The sequence below is a fragment of the Podarcis bocagei genome (genome assembly GCF_964188305.1).
Source record: "Podarcis bocagei genome assembly, chromosome: 12".
Lineage (NCBI taxonomy): Eukaryota > Metazoa > Chordata > Lepidosauria > Squamata > Lacertidae > Podarcis > Podarcis bocagei.
The window spans coordinates 12,507,878-12,523,612 of NC_138137.1; the positions used below are offsets into that span (position 1 = coordinate 12,507,878).

A 15,735-nucleotide genomic window follows, 5' to 3' on the forward strand; every position below is an offset into this window, starting at 1 on the left:
TGAGGGTAGTTAGTGGGTCTCAAACCCTCAGTGAGTTAGGAACTTCCTCTGCATGCAAAGACAGACTTCAGAGGATTGAGTGGATGAGACAATAATTTCTGCATGTGCTGTAGAGGGAAGTGATGGGCAGATGGAACTTGTCCACCTGGGAAGGTAGACCATCTAGGAGAAGGAAAACTCTGATCCTAAACCTCCACTGCCTTGTGGGATATCTTTGGGAGAAGAAAAGGGTAAGGAGCGAACGCTACACAACTCTGGAGTGGAGTCCCTAAGACGGGTGCATGGCACCTTTTGTGTCTCCTTCCAGCAACTCCTGCAGCCAAGCTGGTGCCAAATATACTGCTCTGCTTTCCTTCAGACCACATCAGCGAGGCTGAGAGAAGGGGTCTTGTCTGGGCAGCCCACGACCTCCAGACACTCTGCCCAGGCCTGCACTTTGGGGATGCAGCAGTTTGACTTGGAGGCGCACTCCATTGTCTCTCGAGACAGCCAATAACAATCCATCCTGGGACCTTATGTTGAAGACTAGGTAAGAATTTCAGGAAATAAAATAAAATAATAAAATAAAATAGTTTTTCCTTTTGGTGTATCTTTGATGATAATGATAATTAATAATAATAATAATAATAATAATAATAATAATAATAATAATAATAATAATAAAATACCCCATCCATCTGGCTGAATTTCCCCAGCCATTCTGGGTGGCTCCCAACAGAATTAAAAGCACAATAAAACATCAGACATTAAAAACGTCCCTAAACAGGGCTGCCTTCAGATGTCTTCTAACTCGGGATAGTTGTTTATTTCCTTGAGGGTGGGCGCCACTACCACAGGGTGGGCGCCACTACCGAGAAGGCCCCCTGCCTGGTTCCCTATAGCTTTGCTTCTCACAGTAAGAGAACTGCCAGAAGGCCCTCAGAGCTGGACCTCAGTGTCTGGGCAGAACAATGGGGGTGGAGACGCTCCATCAGGTAGGGATGGATCTAGCCCCAATTAGTTCCCATTGAAATAAAAAAGTTAAATTTCACACTGATTTCTATGGGATCAAAGTGTGACTGAGGTTGCAATCCTATACCCACTTACCTGGGACTAACCCTCATTTAATTCACTAGGATTTGCCTCTGAATTGACATGCATAGGGTTGGTCTAGAACATATAGTCTGGATCTTTCTCCTTCCCCAACAAACATAGGAAGCTGCCTCCTGCTAAGTTAGACCATTGCCCCATCCCATCTCTTTATTGTCCACACTGACTGATAGAAGCTCTCCAGGGTTTTGGACAGGACAGTCTCCCAGTCTACCTGGAGATATTGGGGATTGAACCTGAGATCTTCTACCAGCAAAGCAGATGTTCTACCACTGAGCTATGGCCTTCAAAGCTACTGTTTCAGACTTCCTAGCTGACTATTCTGCAGTTCCTCCATACTTACGCTGGCAATCTGCTTTCTGCCTCCCTCGAGGCACAGATCTGCTAATGTCTGTAGGAAAATGACTGTGACACTCAGAAAGTAGAGATGGATTTATTCCAAAATGAAAACACGAAGTTGGTGCAGTTTAGCTAACAAAAGACATGTTGTTTATACGCATTAGGGGGAGACAGAAGGCGGTGGAGAAAGTGATGGCTTTAAGAGGTTATTAATCGAGGTATATAAAATCCTAATGGGCAATGTCATCCAAAGTTACAATTTTCATTCCATCCGAGGAGATAATGCTCGGAAGGAAAAGAACGCACAATGAGATACGAGAAACTGTCAAGAATCACTCGGTTACAGAAGTGGTAACTGACATGTGGAATGACCCCTAAGTCAAAGTCATCCGAAGCAAAAACATTAGGGTAATTAAGAAACACTTAGATGTTATACAGGGAGAAATGATGAATGGCCCTTGGCACAACATGCATTTGCCTAACCGGACTCCGCAGAGAAGCAAGCTCTCAGAGATGCTTCCGATTTAACCACTCTCCCACAAACTGTGAGAGAGATTCTTATACATTGCTATTACATTCACAAAGGTAAATCTGTACTATGCAATTATGGCTGCTCATTGCTCAACCTTTTTGCTGTGCTGTTAGCTTTTAGCACCCAATAATAAGGTGGGATCACAGATACCCTCTGCAGCCCTACTGTGCCCCACTACCAAGAAAATTACAACAACAACAACAACAAAATTTATTATTTATACACCGCCCAGCTGGCTGAGTTTCCCCAGCCACTCTGGGCGGCTCCCAATCGAGTGTTAAAAACAATACATCATTAAATTAAATATTAAAAACTTCCCTAAACAGGGCTGCCTTCAGATGTGTTTTAAAAATAGGATAGCTGCTTATTTCCTTGACATCTGATGGGAGGGCGTTCCACAGGGCGGGCGCCACTACCGAGAAGGCCCTCTGCCTGGTTCCCTGTAACCTCACTTCTCGCAGTGAGGAAACCACCAGGAGGCCCTCGGCGCTGGATCTCAGTGTCCAGGGGAGGCTGCAGGAGGTGGACATGAAAACATAACCGATAGGAAAGCATCAGCTCAGTGACATATTGTGTTGCATATTGAGAGAATGGGCTTTGTGGCAGCAGGAGCAGGACACATGTTATAGTACATGAAATGGGTTTCACGGCCTGAACTGCATTGAAAATGTTTGAGGGTTTCTCATGTCTTATGGTTTCTCAGTAGCTCTTGTTCCCAAAGCTACAGGTAAGCTTGGAAGGTTCCTTGTGAAATATAAATGCTGATAGTGTGTATTTTCCAAAATGACCTTGTGAAATGCACACAGGTTCCTAAAGTGGGCTAGAAGCTAGACCAGAGGTTCTCAAACTGGTCTGCAAATCTCCAGTGCTTTGTGGGCTTCAATCAGGGAGAATCATGAGAATATCTGTACTTGGATTCAGAAAGAATACCATATTTTTCACTCTATAGGACGCACCCGACCATAGGACGCACCTTATTTTAGAGGGGGAGAACAAGAAAAAAATAATCTCCCCCTCTCTGCACAGCGCCCCTTCAGCGAAGCGGCAGGAGAAACGGAGCCCCTTCCATTTTTCCTCCCGCTTAGCTGAAGGGACACCTACCCTTCAGCGAAAGGAACCCGAAGCCTCCGGAGCACAGTGGGAGCTCCCACCATGCTCTGGAGGCTTCAGGCGGCTATCTTTGAAGCCTGGAGAGTGAGGGGTGGGTGCACACCGACCCCTCTCACTCTCCAGGCTTTAGTGAAGGCAACCCGAAGCCTCTGGAGCGCGGCGGGAGCGCTCCCACTGCGCTTCGGAGGCTTCGCGTTGCTATCGCTGAAGCCAAGGAGCCTGCATTCGCTCCATAAGACGCACACACATTTCCCCTTAATTTTTGGAGGGGAAAATGTGCATCTTATAGAGCGAAAAATACAGTATTTTCTGATAGCAGATCAAGGCCACTTGGGAGACCTGCGGATATAGAGTGGTATACAAATAATAATAATAATAAATAACAACAACAACAACAACAATAATAATAAATCAACCCATCCACAATGTAAGCTCTGTATGTTTCCTCCTTTTCCCCATCCATGGCTTCTTGGAGTAGGTTCTGCAACAAGCAGGACACAAAAGAAGGAGGAACAGGCTTTCTTCTCCTGGATGAAGTAAATGAATCATATTTGGTCCTAGTTTGGAGGCCCCAGAACATTTGCTTCTCATTATGCTACAGGGCTGTAGACATGATTACATTATTTTGAAAAGCAAAAAGAAAAAGAAAAAAAACATGTCTCTGGTGTTCTGGGAAGAAGAGGTACTGGGTGCATAAACTAGTATAAAATTACAGGCCTGATTAAAAGGAAGATTTTCAGCTGCGGCTTCCATGTCAGCTCTTCATTAGATTAAGATTGTATCTTACTAAAGCCAAGTACTGAAGCCAGCATGGAACATTCATTTGGCATATGAAAAGAAACATATATTTGGTCAACAATGCTTCAAGAGTGTCTCAGCTCACTGGCAGGATTCACAGGGGATGTGGGGAGATAGGTAAATGGGTAAGTAGGAAGGAAAGCCATTGCAAATGGCGTAGGCTGCAACCTTAAGCACATCTACTCAGAAGTACGTCCTATTTAATTCATTGAGGCCAGGTAATTGGGTGTGGGACTGCAGCCTAAGTTCCCAAGATAAGTTAACCCCAAGGAAGTTCGTGGAAGGTAAGTTTTCTGTTGTTGCCTCCTCCTCTCCAGCCTGCAGCCACCAGCACCCCTAGAAATCTCTCCAGAGAGCAGGGAACTCTTCTGAACAATGTTCTGAGAGAGGAGGGGCTGAGAAAGCTGTCTGTGGAGAAACGCTGGCTCCCTCGGCCTGAAAGCGAGATGAGCGCTGCATAGTCGCCTTTGACTGGACTTAACCGTTCAGGGTCCTTTACCTTTATTGTGAACCTACAAAATTAATTGTTCCTGGGCCGATCAATATGTGACAGTTTTCCTTTGCAATTCCCATTTCTCTGAATTTTATGAGGCAGTTTTCCAGCCAAAAAACACATACCAAAATTCAAATATTAGTGAAAACAATGTACAAAATTGTGTTTGTTCTGGATAAAAACGGCTCACAAAAATCTATGCAAAAGGCAAGATTGCATACAAAAGTGTTCGTGGGAGGAGAAATGTGGTAAAAATGCGCAAGAATTTTCAAGTGGAGATGATGATGATTAATCACAAATGTATATACAAATAGGATGAACTGAATTTTAGAAAGGGGGGAAATGAGAATCTGAGGAACTGAAATTGGTAGATACATCTGGCTCCAATTAGGAACAGTACTTTGGGCCCAACCAGTCAACTCTCATCTGCTAGGTTTAATAAGCCAAGAGGGACGGGGTCAAGGGGCCTCATGATTTGACATTCGTCTCTAGCATCTTATCCATCTCAACTGCCCCATTCATGGTGGCAAAAAAAGAAGGAATTGTGAGGACTCCCAAAGGTATCTCCCAAACTGGGTGAATGGGCAATTTGAACTGTCAAATTCAATCCTGTCTACTGCCCTCAGTGCACTTGCCTTCGATTACTAGCTGCTGGAGAATATGAGTGGGAGAATGTTGTTGTGCCCATGTCCTGTTTGTTGACTTCCCATGGGCATCTGGTTGGGAAAATAAGGGTCTCATCCAGCAGGACTCCTACTATCTTCTTCTGTTCTTAAAATTATTGGCAGCAGGAGGGAAGAGTGAAGCTAAATGTCCAGAATTGTGAAAATCTGCTCCTTTGTTTCCCAATCACAATTTAAACTTTTTAGCACGGAGTGTATGCAGTCCTGGCTATTGCTTCTGTGAACAGCCTTGCTAAAGTTAAACTTTATACTTTCTTGTGCCTGCAGGTGTAGCATTCTGAGGATTCTTCACGGGAGATATTGGCCAAGACATCAATTCTGGAATTAATCACTTAATCAAACCATAGATCCTCCCATAGCTTGTCAGCATGATTTCTGCTGTGATAAATCTTAGCAGGCTGAAGCAAAACACAACAGAAAGTGTTGTTTTTAGGGTGCAGGAAAGAGCTTGTGCAGTAGGTCAAACAAAAGGAAAACTGAGGTTGTTGCAACCTCCAGCACAGGTAAGCCTAAGGATAATGTGGTTACAAATGTGGCAATTATGAAAACAGAAGAGTAACTTGTGAACTTGTAACTTGTGAATGTTAGTGTAAAATTACAGAATGCCGAGAAGTAATAGTAACAACAACAACAACAACAACAACAACAACAACAACAACAACAACAACAACAACAATAATAATAATTTATACCCCGCTCAGGGACGCGGGTGGCGCTGTGGTTAAAACCTCAACGCCTAGGACTTGCCGATCGCATGGTCGGCGGTTCGAATCCCCACGGCGGGGTGCGCTCCCGCTGCTCGGTCCCAGCGCCTGCCAACCTAGCAGTTTGAAAGCACCCCCGGGTGCAAGTAGATAAATAGGGACCGCTTACTGCGTTTCCGTGTGTGCTGCGCTGGCTCCCGGCCTCTAGTGTGAGATGAGCGCACAACCCTAGAGTCTGTCAAGACTGGCCCGTACGGGCAGGGGTACCTTTACCTTTATACCCCGCTCATCTGGCTGGGTTTCCCCAGCCACTCTGGGTGGCTCCCAACAGAATTAAAAGCACAATAAAACACCAGACATTAAAAATGTGCCTAAACAGGGCTGCCTTCAGATGCCTTCTAAAAGTCAAATAGTTGTTTATTTCCTTGAGATCTGATGGGAGGGCATTCCACAGGCTGGGCGCCACTACAGAGAACGCCTTCTGTTAAGACATAGGCAAACAAGGGTGTGTCTTCAGAAACTTATTTATCTTCCATTACCCATTACCAGTGCCTGGCGTGCTCTGGTCCATGGGGTCACGAAGAGTCGGACATGACTAAACGGCTAAACAACAACAACACATGTTTATCTTCTGTTGGGATCCATCACTTGTAAGCTGCAAATTGGAGGAGAGGAGGAGAGGAGGAGGAATGTTGTTGCTGTTGTTAATAATAATACACTGCCCATCTGGGGACAACGTAGGCTATGATTAGCTAAGGGTCAAGCAAGACAAGATGATGAATACATTGGTACCTCGGGTTGCAGACGCCTCAGGTTACAGACTCTGATAACCCAGAAATAGTACCTCAGGTTAAGAACTTTGCTTCGGGATGAGAACAGAAATTGTGCGGTGGCGGCGCGGCGGCAGTGGAAGGTCCCATTAGCTAAAGTGGTACCTCAGGTTAAGAACAATGAGGAATGGGTTTCCCAAACCCAAAACTGACTGTGCAGGCATTTTTAAACTGCACCAAAATCCCCATTTCTCCTTAGCCGTTGAGCAAAAAAGAACACAGCTCTCTCCCTTGTCAGTTTGATGGCAAGACTGGCCTTGACTTTACCAGTAGAACAGATACAGACATATCTTATGTTCTGACCACAAATGACGGGGAGATCCAAGTCTGGGACTAACGCCAGAGCATGTTCTCGGAAGTAGTGACCTTTTGCTCCAAGATAGGAGTAGGAACAGGAATATCCTTTTATGGTCAGGAGTGCAGGAAGGAAATCCCTTTTATGGTTGAGAGTACCAGAGCAGGAACATATGTGATGTCAACCTGCATACATAGGCTGACGTGGTTGGAAGGAGGGAGAGGGTGCCTGGAGGATATAAATACTGCATGAAACTTGTCATTTCTTTGGACTTGCTGTGGACTAATCACGCAAGTGCTTTCTGCTATCCGGAGAGCAGAATAAACTCTTTCTTTGAACCAACTCGGTGTCATTTTGACTTCCTTCCTCCTGTCCCGGAGCAACACAGACCCAATCAGTGAACTCCAATAAGGCTACAGTTTCAGGTTAAGAACGGACCTCCAGAACGAATTAAGTTCTTAACCCGAGGTACCACTGTACATGTTTGCATTTAACATGTCTCCTTATTTCTTCAAAATTATAGCCAAATTGATCCTGACTAGGCATGTGGCGTGTGTGTGTTTGTTACCCTTCCTCCATGGTCCTTGCGAAAAACTACATCTCCCCATAAAAGTGCTTGTTATCTCTGCAAGAGAAACTTCCACCGCTACCAACAGAAGCTTCCTCCCCGGGCTAGTAATTGGTTTGCAGGAGAGGCAAATTTTGGGGAGAATTATAATCCGCTTTCCTGTGGACTGTGGTCCTGATGGTTATTGGCCTGTGCTGAAGAAGATACTTGGAAGAAAAGAACCAGATGTGTGAAATACAACCACCCTTTTAACGTCATGTCTAGTTTGCCTGTCAGAGAATTGTCCAAAGGTTCGTAATGCAGTTGTACTGCTGAAATTAAATACCTACATGGATGGAAGACTGTATGTCAGTGAAAGACATTCTGAGCTACTTCAGAAGTGAGCAGAGTATAAGAGGAGTGATTCTGAAGGCACTCGTCTTAGTAGTCACGTGTAATGATTCTAGTGCAATAAATGTGAGGATTACTCAACAAGGTGCATTGCAAAATGCAAAATTGCAGGGCTGCGTGCAATTTTCTTTTTTGCAAGGGAGATGGAAAATATCTACCAGTGGAAGCAAGCCACTGTCTTCCCTGCTACACCACTGCTGAAATGTGTGCTTCTGCAATAGAATTTTTGAGATGGAGGAAAGCCTATAATAATATCACTTTTGTTTCAGTGCTATTTTTATAACTGTGTTACGCCTCAGTAGGGGGAAAAGCTCGTGGCGTAGACTGTTTCTATTTTCGCTGAAAGTGCTGTCAATAGACTTGCTTCTAGAGGAGAACCTCGAATTAATCCTTTAGCCTGTGTATGCAGTAAAGAGCCATCTGCCTGAATGGAAATACTTTAAGATACAACGGTGCTTTCTTTTTCCTGAAACAAAGCTGTGAGGGGAATTAAAAGCCATAAAATTCATCAGAGTAGCCAGGGTCAGTGAGTTACCCTCTGTTATGTACAGTGGTGCCCCGCAAGACAAATGCCTCGCAAGACGAAAAACTCGCTAGACGAAAGGGTTTTGCGGTTTTTGAGCTGCTTCGCAAGACGAATTTCCCTATGGGCTTGCGTCGCAAGACGAAAACGTCTTGCGTTTTTTGCAAGTTTGTTTCCTTTTTCTTAACACCGTTAATACAGTTGCGACTTGACTTCAAGGAGCAACTCATAGAACACGGTGTGGTAGCCTTTTTTGAGGTTTTTGGCGATTTTTGAAGCTTTTCCAAAACTTTTCCGACACCGTGCTTCGCAAGACGAAAAATTCGCTAGACGAAGAAACTCGCGGAACGAATTAATTTCGTCTTGCGAGGCACCACTGTATTCAGTGGTCTGTGTTTGCCTGAGCTTGAGTCTGGACTAAAGAATCTGAGCTCCTGTGTTCTGATTCGATACATGATATCCAATCACAGAACATTTCAGGATTTGGGCCTCTGCCATTGGCCCTTAAACTCTGAGTCATGATTCGCAGCTTGGACGTTTAGACAGCCAATCACGTTGGGAGTGGGAGTGGCCCAGGCCTTCAGAAATGTATATAAGCAGTTGCTTTGCCCCTGTTGTCCAGTTATGTAGTTCAATAAATGTTCTTGCTGTTATCACTGTGTCTTGCCTCGCAGGAGCCCACCTATACTTCACCCTCAGTCAACAGTCTTCATTTCTGCAGTCAATAAATACCTTCCTTTAAAAAACCCTTTTTGCAACCCAGGGTCATCCTCTGATCACTTTATTGTTATAGATTTGGGAGCCTCTCCCCAACCCTAGAAATTTTAGGATTTTGGTTATTTGGGATGTGGAGGGAGAAATACAAGCTGCAGAGGAACTCCTGGGCTGGCCTATGCAAAACGACCTGGCCATTAAGAAACATTACAGTGTCATAGAGGGCCATTGGCAATGCAAGAGAACTGTCCTCTCCCCTTGCCCTGAGGTGTGAACAGAAACTGGGGGGGTTGGAAGGTTGCCAGGGTAACTGGGTGTGAACTGACAGGAAAGGGGAAGGAAGATTGGGATCCATCTTGGGCAGGCTGGCTGAAGGCTGGCTGCACTGCTGTGAGAGACAAGCTCCTCTTGAAATGACCATGCTGTAAGAGTTGGACTTCATCCATGCTAACTGAAGGTGTAGATGGGTTAATAAACCATATTTATTTTCTTTTTAAAAGTTTTTATTTATACTTTTCAAGTTTATACATTTCATTAGTTCTGCAATCAATTTAACATTGCAAAGTTTGCCTTCCTTTGCCCTCTTTCTGTGGTTCCTTAAATTTATTTTTTAATATCTTCTGCATATCCAAATTGGTTTAATTTGCTCATTTAATTATCTACTTTAAACATATACTCTTATGAAACTGCAGGTTATTACTGCTAATGTTTTTATTTGTTTGCAATTTATCTGTAAATATTCAAGAAACCATTTCCATTCTTTTATAAAAAGTTTGTTATCTTGATTTCTTATTCTTCAGGTAAGTTTCGCCATTTCTGCATATTCCATAAGTTTTTGTATCCATTCTTCCTTTGCTGGGACTTCTGCTTCTTTCCACTTTGGGGCGAATAGCATACATAAATAAATTTCTATACAATTTAGGTAGTTCTGTCCCTATAATTCCCAAAAGAAAAGCTCCTTTTTTATATACAAAAGTTATTTTGAACATCCTTTTCAATTCATTGTATATTGTTTTCCAGTAAACCATGTATCTTAAAGCAGGTATAGGCAAACTCGGCCGTCCAGATGTTTTGGGACTACAACTCCCATCATCCCTGACCACTGGTCCTGTTAGCTAGGGACGATGGGAGTTGTAGTCCTAAAACATCTGGAGGGCCGAGTTTGCCTATGCCTGTCCTAAAGCTATGACAGTCTTCGCCGTGTCTCAATTCTCCAAAGGTACACAGACCCTGGGTGAGTGCCTGGAATCCCATGGGCTATTGCCACTGCTCGGCAGAGAGAGGGGGAGGTACCTAACTTTTTAAACAATATGTACCTTTTGTTCCCAAGCATTTGGAATTTACTCCATTCCTCGAAGAGCTCTTCTTGAAGCCCACCATGTGTTCCCTGATATGTCCTAGGGCTGTGCGCCAGAGTTAGCCAAGTCCCAAGCCAAACCTGACCTATTGGGACGAATCCGGGCATTGGCTGAGTCAGGTTGAGACAGCCCTAGATCGCTACCCATTGCGTTGGGTGGTCCAGAGTGATCCAGGGCTGTCAGGTGGCGGGATATCAGGCAGGAAAAAGAGGCAGGCATGAGCGGGAAGAAAGAGAAACCTTGAAAAGGAGGGACCTACTGGGTATCTGCATCTTCAACAGGAGATGGTCAGGTGAATGTGACTGGCTGCCTTTCCCAATTAACTTCTTCCTGCCAGGTCTCTCCTTTTTCTTGCCCCTTGAAGCAGCAGCTCAGAGTATGGTTACCAGTCATCCCCGTTTCCCGGGGACAGTCTCTGGATTTACAAATCTGTCCCTGGACAAAATCCGTCCCCAGAATGTCCCCGGATTTCATTTAATGTCCCCGGATTGATATTTTAAGTGTTGTGGCTTTATTAGTAGGAAATGAATGTTGCGTGATTGGTTCAACGGCATGAGACACATCATATGAGGACTTACGGCAAGGCAAAATGGCGGGCAGCTCCTAAAGCTAGCCAGAGACAACTGCGCTACCAGGCTGGCTGCAGGCTGCTGAGGCTGTTGCTGCAGCTGCCACTGCCGAGGGGGAACCGGGGACGCCCGGCACGTCAACTGGGGGACCCGCTGACCCGCCCCCAGTGACCCAAATCGAGCCGGGAGTGAAAGCACCCAGCCACCCGGCTGATTGCCCAGTGGTGCTCTGGGGCCAGGAAAACCCTGAAGCTGACGCAGGGAGAAGGAGGAGAGGAGAAGGAGAAGGAAGAGAGAGAAAGAGGAAGGAGAAAAAAGAGGGGAGCCCCGACCTTGCTCCGCCGCTGCCGCTGAGGAGAGGTAGGAGAGCACCGGGAGGGCAAGGACATGTGGCTGAGCCCAGGCCTGACCCGAGCCTACTCCATGGCAGCTAGCGCTCCAAGAGAGCAGGCTGGTGCCCAGAGGAAGGCCGCGCGACAGAGGAGACCACAGAAGAACAGTTATTACTTCTTTTTAAAAAATAACTTTTTTTCTCTTTTAAAAAAAAAAGTGTCCCCGGATTCTTTGAAAGAAATCTGGTAACCTTAGCCCAGAGGATCACATCATTTCTCTGTGCAGTGCTGGTTGTTGTTCCTTTGGGAGCACCTTCCTTGAACACAGGGGAGTCACTCACAAAGTTGCAGCACCCCATAGGACCGAACTCGCCTGCTCTCTGTATGGGTTGCGTGGGAGAAGAAGATGCAGTACCTTCTCCTTCCTCTCCTTCCTCCCTATGAAAGATCAGAAAAGAGAAAGGCTTCTTGCGTTGATGAGGAGATGAGAGTTTGTTTGTCTCGAATTAAAGGTAAAGGTAAAGGGACCCCTGACCATTAGGTCCAGTCGTGGCCGACTCTGGGGTTGCGGCGCTCATCTCGCTTTATTGGCTGAGGGAGCCGGCGTACAGCTTCCAGGTCATGTGGCCAGCATGACTAAGCCGCTTCTGGAGAACCAGAGCAGCGCACAGAAACGCCGTTTACCTTCCCACCGGAATGGTACCTATTTATCTACTTGCACTTTGACGTGCTTTCAAACTGCTAGGTTGGCAGGAGCAAGGACCGAGCAACAGGAGCTCACCCCGTTGTGGGGATTCGAACCGCCGACCTTCTGATTGGCAAGTCCTAGGCTCTGTGGTTTAATCCACAGCGCCACCCGTGTCCCTTGTCTCGAATTAGATCTAATATAAATGAAATTACCTGGGAAAAGCAAGCTCACACCTCCCATTGGCTTTGCATACATATGTAACAGGCTCATTTATAATTTTATTTTGGGAACGATTCGTGGTCTTATGTAACTGCATTGTTTTATGTTATCTGGATGTCCCATGATCATATTATAAAGTAGTTGTGTTCTAGGTTATAAATCAAGAACGGCTGGGAGCTGTTTCTTTTTGTTTTCCAATGTATTTCTTATCAATAAATATTTCAGTGTGACACGAGCAAATTTTTATTCTGAAAGTGTAGCCCAGAGGAAAAAAGTTTGAGAACATGTCCTAATAGAACATGATTCCAGAAGGCATCTTAATATTGCAAATGTTTTTTTTTTAAAAAAACCAAAACTTAATTTTCTGCAGAAAGGACAAATGAGGATTAAATGATAAAAAAACAATACAGGTTCGCATTTTCATGCCGATTATGATGTGTGGACACTGTACAAAACTTGCATGCATGAGCAGCGTTGATCTCACAAGAAACACCTGTCTGGAAGTATCTGCTTAAACAAGCAAGAGCAAAGTGGGACTGTGAATTTGGGAGGCAAGGAGGTAAGAGGTCCCATGAACTCCTTGACCCGGGAAAGAAGCTTGGAAGAGACATTTAGAGCAGAGAAAACAAATGGGAAGACAAACGGTGGAAGATAATAGCCAGAAAGTTCGTCAAAGCAAAATAAAAGCTTTTAAGTTTGTTATAGAAAATACCTGCTTCTTTTCCCTTATGGGGCATCCAAGAGCCCCTATAGAGTCCTTCAGTGGGTTCCCTATTGGTCGGAGAAAATAACAGAGGCCAATGAGAGAATACCGAGAAGCAAAGCAGCTAGTAAGACTGATCTTTATTAAACTGTTGCAACAGGGCCCTCACTCACCACACGCAGGAGGGAGGAGAACCCAGAACAATGGTGCATAAGCCCTTATTTAGATTTTTGAAATTGCTCACCCTGTAGCCCAAGACCCCCCCCCCAAAAAAAAACAACAGCAACATCATACACACATCACAGAAGGAGATGGTCTACAGAAGAAATCCTGTTTGCCAGGATACCTGATAATGGTCACTGATTGCTTTACCTGGGCAGCCTGGCCATTCTTTTGTGATGGCAAATACTTAAATTCCTGAATCCAGGTCACAGGCTCACCCTCTTCATACACAGATATGCCCTTAAGACAGGTAAGCAAAAGTCAATGGAAAGGGTCTCCCATTTCCTTCCTCCTTGCAGAGAAATATTTGAGGTCAATTTGGGAGAGCCAAAATGGCTTCAGGGTTGCTCTCCTGTACTATTTCAGACACGTGGTTTATATACTTCTGAATGTGTTTGCCTTGTACATTTATGAACATTTATTTTTTATTTGGGACCTTAGAATTCTTATAACAAGTGAAACGGAATGAGTAGCTTCGTTAAGAGGAGCATTGCAAGCCCACCCGGAATAATATCCTGGGCTTTATAAACAACGTCGTCTACCTAGGCATATCCCTCGTCGCATTTAGCAAGGAAACCTCCACGGTGAAATAGTTGCTGTGGGAGAGAGATGAGAAACATTAACTTAGCTGTTTCTCGACAAGGAAGAGCACAGCTGGCAAGGCCTGCTGTGAAGCATGGCTTTTACAGCTTGGCGCTGTGTGTATTTAGCAAAAGCAAACACATCCTGCCCAGGGTTTTAAAAACACAATTTGGAGGCCAGCCTCGTTTTGAAGGGAAACGGAGCGGAGATGGTACGGCTGAAGTGGTCCCCCGATAAAAATTGCGCACTGTTGTTGTATACTCCTGTCTTGGACCAGCCCAAACTGGGGAGGCCTCTCTTCAAATCCTCGCTCACCCATAAAGCTCTCGCTGGGTGGCCTTTGGGCAAGTAACTCCCTCAGGCAGAACTGCCTCAGAGGAATGCTGCGAGCATCAGATGGGATAACTTCATGCAAGCTCCCTTGGGGAAAGGGTGTGATAAATAACATTGCACAGCAAGAATAGGACCGGAGCGAATGGGCTGTAGAATTGGCTATGGTTATTCCAACTTGCAACTTGCTTCGCCTCTCCAGGGGGAAAAAATATGAACCGGGTTTAGGTGTGCCAGCATCTTGTAAAATGAGCCTGTGTGTGGCATGGGGAATGCATGTTTTCCTGGCAGTGCAAGCGAGCCTCACAAGGATAAAAGAGCACACTGTCCTCTGAGAATATTCCTCACATGTGGCAAAGGCCTTTAGTGTCTGACATCTGGAATCGTACTGGAGGGGATGGCTGTATTGGTTTTGGGGAGGGAAAGTGCTGTCGAGGCCTCTGGTTCTCTCAGTGCCTTAGGCTGGGTTGTTGTTGTTTAGTCGTTTAGTTGTGTCCGCCTCTTTGTGACCCCCTGGACCAGAGCACGTCAGGCTCTCCTGTCTTCCACTGCCTCCCACAGTTTGGTCAAATTCATGCCGGTAGCTTCGAGAACACTATCCAACCATCTCGTCCTCTGTCGTCCCCTTCTCCTTGTGCCCTCCATCTTTCCCAACATCAGGGTCTTTTCCAAGGAGTCTTCTCTTCTCATGAGGTGGCCAAAGTATTGGAGCCTCAGCTTCACGATCTGTCCTTCCAGTGAGCACTCAGGGCTGATTTCCTTAAGAATGGATCGGTTTGATCTTCTTGCAGTCCATGGGACTCTCAAGAGTCTCCTCCAGCACCAGAATTCAAAAGCATCAATTCTTCGGCGATCAGCCTTCTTTATGGTCCAGCTCTCACTTCCATACATCACTACTGGGAAAACCATGGCTTTAACTATATGGACCTTTGTCGGCAAGGTGATGTCTCTGCTTTTTAAGATGCTGGCTGGGTACCTTACATCAAAGGGTGAGGCGTTACAGCCTCCTCTGGAATGGTAAACACTGACACGGGGAGCTGAGTGCTAATCCAGACCAGGATGGTCACACAGGTGCCGATTTACAACCATGGTTTTTAAGTTAAGGAAGGGTTTTGATAATGTAGATGGAACCATGACGCCCTACTTTTTGTGTTCATAATGTGTTATTACCTTGTCTTTTTATCACTTAGTTTATAATCGCTTTATGCTGCTGTATTGATGAAACTCTGCTATTATGTCACGCCTCCAACGGTATTCACAGGACAGATAACTAAGGACATGGAGGGAGAATTAAAATGTGACACCAAAGGATGGAGCAGGGCAACCAGCGACCAAGAGCAGGAAAAGAAACAGCGTTTTGGAAAATGGTACGGCCGGGTATTACTTACATTTGATGGAAAAAAGCAAGGTAAAAGACATTTTAATTAACAAGTATGCCCTGTGTCATTTTAGAATGACATGAAAATGCCAACCTGTATTTTTTAAATCATTTAATCATTATTTGTCCTTTCTGCAGAAAATTAAGTGTTGTTTTTTTTAATTGCAATATTAAGATGCCTTCTGGAAGCATGTTCTATTAGGACATGTTCTCAAACTTTTTTCTCTGGGCCGCACTTCCAGTATAAAAATTTTCTCGCGCCACACTGAAATATTTATTGATAAGA

General features: G+C 45.0%; 1 long non-coding RNA gene across 1 annotated transcript; it reads left to right on the forward strand.

Moving 5' to 3' along the window:
- Positions 1 to 311: 311 nt before the first annotated feature.
- LOC308570316 lies at positions 312 to 15,443 on the forward strand. Its single transcript, XR_014001117.1, has 3 exons — positions 312 to 529; positions 5,312 to 5,547; positions 15,333 to 15,443. It is a non-coding gene; the product is annotated as an uncharacterized lncRNA (long non-coding RNA).
- Positions 15,444 to 15,735: the final 292 nt, after the last annotated feature.